Here is a 6000-nt window from a genome sequence, read left to right as displayed (position 1 = left end):
CATGCAGCCTGGCAGAGACTTCCTAGCTGCGACTGTAAAATGACAAAGCTAACCTTCCACTTAATGCTCCCCTGGTCCCTTCCCTGGTCTTCATCATTTAAACCAAGGGAGAACCTTCTGATCCCTTTGTAGGCCAGAGTCACAGAGCTGTTTCATTCTAGAGAAGACAAGGGTGTCTTGCACAATAATAGCAATAATTTCATTTACACATGATGCTCCCCAAATGTGCTAGGTATAAAAGCAACTGCCCTGAAGAACTCAAATCTAGATGTGCACCCTAGGCAGAAAAATAATACAGGGAAACTTAAGAGAGAGAGTTATTTGATTTTATGGTGGACTTTTTCACTCTATCCGATTATACTTTGCTATTTTAATGTTTGTAATTCTGAATGAAGAGCTTTACTCTATGAGACTTTTAGATGCTCCCCCTTGCCACTTTTTCCTTTTGAGATTCAGTTCTCATTTCTGTGTGTTTCCATGTGAGTTAAAACAAACAAACAAACAAACAACCCCCCCAAAAAAACAAAAACAACAAACAAAAAAAACCTGAATGAAGACTGAGAAGTAATATGTTCTTTGGTTTCTTCTTCACCACTGTACTTAATTGTCACACTTTCTTCCTTTCAAGATAAAGGGCAGGCAGGATAAAGGAAATATGTGCCTGTTTGCCAGGCAGCTAAAGGGCCTAATTCCCCAAGGTCTTCTGGTGGCACAAGTCAGGTCGGCAATTGGGGAGGATAAAAAATAGTAACCAAAACACCAAAATAAGGGCCCAGGTTTGTAGTTAGAGAATGATAAGGTGGAGTTTGTTCTAAGCAAACAGCTGTATGGCAATAATCCTTCTGATGTGGCTTGGTTTTCTTTGTACTCTTTAATCAAAGAGAAAAGGATTGAGTTCTAAAGCATTTTTAATCCTTTCTGGAACACCTTTTATCTCTAAAGCTGATCTGTCTCTCAAGTATATTTTTCTGCTAATGCCACTTCACTTTTCAAGTTCATCATCAAAATACTTTTGGGAAAACGTATATTCCAAAAGATGTTTGTTTCTCTTCCTTCAGTGTGGAGTGAAAGAACCTCTTTGTATTTTATTTTTAAAATTGTGAGAAGATTTGTACTGAGAGTAGTAAGTTACTGGGAATGTCTTGATTACCTTGCAAATGTCTGTTATGAATGAGTGGAGGAGCACAGAGATCAGAATCCAGTTAAGTGAGTCATTGCTTTAACCACTATGTACCAATTTCTAAAGGGTTTCTGAGAGTGAAGCTGGGGCAGTAGCAAAAATTTAGTTTAGACCAGATAGGATTCTGTCTCTTAAGGCGGGTTTCCTGCTGCTTTTTCACAATAAAACAGGACTAGAGCTTAGAATAGTAGGACATTGATTTTCAAGGAAATCCTTCCTGAAGCTTCAACCTTATGAGGTATTAAAAAAGAAAATAAGTAGTTTAAAGTTCTCTTCACATAGATCCAAAGAAACTCACTACTGTTGCAGTGAGAGATCTAAACACGGGATATTTCCCCCCACTTCCAAATTTGGATATAAATATGTCAGCCAACACTTGAAATGAAACAGTTCTGAACAAATGAATAAACTGCAGGTAATAAAAACTGATGAAGTCTTTCCTAGTGGAGTCAGACAGAGAAGAAGAGAAAAACTATTACTTTATTCAGATGTCTAAGGATAGATTGGAAAGTGTAGCTATAATGGAGTGATTGTGCTGTACTGTGATAAACCTAATTTATTGGATGAGGGTGGCTTTGCTTCTAACATGAACAGCAATACCATAGATTTATGGCATTCAGATCTACACTGATTATTGTGTGGATTTCTAGTATCCACAGCATCCTGAGGCAATGAGCTCCACTCTTTAGTTATGCATTTTGTGAATTGCTTTTTTATTTGGTCTGATCCTATTGCCTACTTATTTTGTTTGATGCTCCTTGTTTCTTATAGTAGAACAGACTATGAACATTAATTTCTTATTCACCTTCCTCTGTATCATTATTAATTTTAAGACCTATTTTAATCCTTATCTTGTGTCTCTTCTTAGGGAATAGAGTTCTAATTCATTCCTCGTATGGTCCCATATCAGCTTCCTTGCTATCCTATGAACATCACTTTACATTTATCCATACTGACTTTCATCTTTTATTTTATTGCTCAGTCCTGTACTATCATAAAACCCATTTGTGGTTTTCTTGCTAAGTACTCATCTTTATTATACTGAATTACTTAGCAACCTCTGAAGACTTTCTCAGGTCACTTTATTCCCTTTCTTGAGCATAGAAGGATGTACATCATAGCCCATCCTTGTTTGTGTACATTATGACCTGGACACTGATGATCTGGAGATTTCCTTTTCTTCTTCTTTTTTTTTTTTTAAAAAAAAGAAGAAAAATTTGACACATGTTACTTTATGTTGCCCCTTCCTGTAATGAACCATTCCTGTAAACCACTGGAAGGGATAACTAGCGTATTCCACATACGCTGAGCCTACTGATTAGTTGTAACCCATCTCTGTATGCATTCAGTCATTAATCCACACGCTGGTTCTGTAGGATCCATTAGTACCAATAATGCACAGCATAGCTGAGTTGAAGTGCCTGCCACTAGAAAATAGATCAAGTAGGAAACCTGCCTCAAGCTGACCCAGGAATTTTGTGTGAATCAGATATCTCTAAAGTTGATCTTATGTGTCTAGGTTTACCCCTGAGACATGCTCTTCAGCATCCTGTTCATAGGGAGTCCAGAAAGGACACTCTGGAAAACCTGGGGCTCCAGGCCATGCTTTTGTGAAGTAAAGCAAGAATTAAAGAGCAGGACTACAACTAAATGGTTCCCATTAGCTCTGCAGAAAACCTGTCTGGAGCAAAAGCTAAAAATCGAGGTTTTGGGATGGCTAAACAGTCTAATTAGATGAAATCTGCTCTTAAATGAGGAAATGCTTCAAACTTTGCTTGAATTTAGTGATAATTGTTTCTAGACTCTCCTGGTTTCCTAACTAAAAGCTTTACTTTATCACTGCCCTGGAGAGGAATGTGTCCAAAGGCTGTGTCTATTTGCTGCACTTTTTCTTTGTCAAGTAGAAGGTAGCTGTGTAGCGCTGTGTGTTCCTTTTTGTTGGTAAAAGAACACAGTTGTGTTTGTTCCGAGTGCGTAATATTTTCCTGTTTAGTACAAAGAGAAAAAGGAGAGAAAGCATTGCCATTATCAAGACAAGAGAGTTTGGGGAACAAATCCAGCTGCTGATACACAGCTTATGGGCATAAGTAAAACTGGAGCTGCAGAAATCAATGTAGATGACAGTTTACTGTTCCACCATATGACTAAATGAAAGAAGGTCTAGTCCCATGAGACTTCTAAAAACTCTGTTAAGAAGAATAGGAAGGTGAAGCCTATTGTTCAGACTCATCAATATATAGGGTTTTTTTACTATTTTACAACAGTTCTACAAAAAATTGATATTATTCTTTGATACTGAAATAGATGTGACAAAACAGATCCAGTAGCTATCATATTGCAATGAGTATAATACAGTGATCGTACTAAAACAAGTCCCTTGGCTTAAGCTAGAGCCCTTTTCTTATTAATATATTTAGCCTAACATATCCCTAACGTGGGAGCTGCAGATTCCCCAGACGCAAGAAAACTGTAGAAAGCATGAAGTTAGTTTATGCTGCCTGCTGTCCTCATTGCTTACCCTTCCTGCTTTATAAGGCACTTGGAGGCTTAGACTGAAGGGGGGAGAAAAGGTGCAGGCCAGAATATAGGTCACACTGCTGCGAAAGTTCAAGCTGATCCACGTTAGAGCAGCCCTGAACCACTGCTCTCTCTGCTTTCACGAAGCTCTGCTGAATACGAGCCTGGCAGAGCTGAGCTTGAAGCCCAGGTTGTGGAGAGTCGGTGTAATTCTGCCAATTTAGGAAGTGCTTGCAATAGGGAAGACCAGTGGTCTAAAAGGGACTAGTCTGGCAATTACTTAGTTATTTGGCATTCAGCATTTCTATTTCCAATTGCCAAGGTATGTCTGAAATGTATTTTCTGTGTCATTTTGTGGGAGGAAGGAGAGCATATTCATAGCCCAAGTATTCATACCTTGTTATCCGCTTGCATGCAAAACCTCTGACTAAGATTACGTGTGTAAATTGGCAATTTCAAACAGGTCATCTCAGTCGAAGATCCTATGTGCACTTCTGCATAATTGTGCTAGATTTCTTCCAGCAGACTTTCTTAACCGTCTCTAGCATGAGTGAATTTTGCAGTGCCTGCAGTTCATTTGTACTAAGCTGTGTTAGTATGGGGTAGATACCCCATCAACATGGGTTTTGAAGTATGAATTTACTATGTTCTTTGTGAATGCAGAATTTCACAATTTTATTTCCATATATTGCTCTTCCTCGTCTGCTGATCCCTGTCTCCCCACCACCACCTTTTCTTTTGTGGTTGACAATATTCTGTTCTAATATACAAGACAAAATAGAAGTGACGGCTGTGGTTTGAAAGGGTAGCTCGTTGGAATTAGCCTTGTAGAACACAGCGTTTCTGTTTGTAACAAATGTGGCAATGAACTTCCACACAGAAAATGCTTGGATTTAAACGTAAAAAAAATTTTCTCCAGAAAGAGAGATTGGAACTTGGTATCTGTATATTGGCTTTGAAAGCACTCGGAGTGGTGAACAGGGAGGTGATGCAGATCCTATTTTCTCATGCTGTGGATTTGTCCCATGTTGGGTTGGGACTCATTAGTGGGTGTTGGCATGAAGCTACTTTCCACTACTGGCCCTGCCATCATAGGCAGCGCAGGCACATCATGGCCAGAGAAAAGTGGAGGTATCAGTGAGGTGCTAGCTATCCGCAGTGACAGACCGTCCTCTGGGCACTCCTGCCAGCTGGCAGAGGTTAGAGCGGTCCACAGGTTGCACCTCCAAGACGGAGGAAGAACAGAAAGCAGGGAGCGCAGCCAGCTCCCTGATGGTCTCCCCTTTCTGCTTCACTGAACCAAATAGTCTCACACTCAGTGTTCGTGTCAGACAGGCTGAAAGGACGGCCCTGAGTACGACTGCTGTTTCGTTTCTGTCCCTTTCAATGATAAGAGAGAGAGGCTGTGATCCCTGGAGATGCAGAGGTGCCATGGAGTGCTACAGAGGAGCTGATAAGCCCTGTCTAAGTTTTCACATAGAGTTGAGGTTACTTGCTGGCTCCATAGGAAATAAAGCCCTGTAACTACATCACCACCAACTAAAGGTAATGCGCCAACAACCTTGCAGAGCCATTTTGGTCAGACCTCAACTGATAGAAATTTTGTTTTATACAATAGTTTTTAAATGAATTCAAAGGGTTTCTAACTGCTTTTCAAACAAAATATGCTATCTGTCTGGTATTTAGATATTAAATCATACTTCCTTATAGTTCAGAAGCAAAGGGAGTACAGCCTGAGACTTGTTTGTGTACAGCTGTAAACCACATTGCTACGGAATGGCAATAGAGGTGATCCATAGCTTGAAGAGGGCACTTGTTATTTATTGTGAAATACAGATACAGTGACATAGAGCATCACTTTTCAAGTAAGTATGCTCAGTGTCGTCTAAAACACAATATAACTGCATGCCAGACATTGATTTTATGCTGCTGGTGAATATCTGCTTGATTTATATCAGACATCTCGTGATTAGGCTACGCTCAGTAGTCGGACTAGCAAGTAAAAGGGGTGTAGGGCAGGAAGATGAACAAGCTTTTTTCTGCATGCAATAAACCATAAATGTGTTTATTTCCATAAAGAGTGGAAATACAGATTCAGAGTTCAAAAGGCATCTGCTTTCAGCACATTTCTTCATTGGAGCTGGCTGTTTACTTCTAATTGGCAGTCATCTATAATCAAGAGTATTTTCTGGAGGAAATAGATTTTTATCTATTGAATTAAAAAGGTTAATGAATGAGCAAACATGCATATTAATTTATTATATGCACGAATGACAAACAAAATGACTTATTAAACTAATTAT

General features: G+C 39.4%; 1 long non-coding RNA gene across 1 annotated transcript in view; it reads right to left on the bottom strand.

Annotated features, from left to right (window-relative positions):
* Positions 1-5746: 5746 nt before the first annotated feature.
* The window catches only part of LOC112989849 (uncharacterized), a 60416-nt gene continuing 60162 nt past the window's right edge, over positions 5747-6000 (bottom strand). Inside the window, exon 5 of the long non-coding RNA XR_010390169.1 lies at positions 5747-5885. This is a non-coding gene — a long non-coding RNA (uncharacterized LOC112989849). The remainder of the gene's footprint in view (positions 5886-6000) is intronic.

The sequence above is a fragment of the Dromaius novaehollandiae genome, chromosome 8, assembly GCF_036370855.1.
Source record: "Dromaius novaehollandiae isolate bDroNov1 chromosome 8, bDroNov1.hap1, whole genome shotgun sequence".
Classification (NCBI taxonomy): Eukaryota; Metazoa; Chordata; class Aves; order Casuariiformes; family Dromaiidae; genus Dromaius; species Dromaius novaehollandiae.
This window is presented reverse-complemented; position numbering and strand designations above follow the sequence as displayed.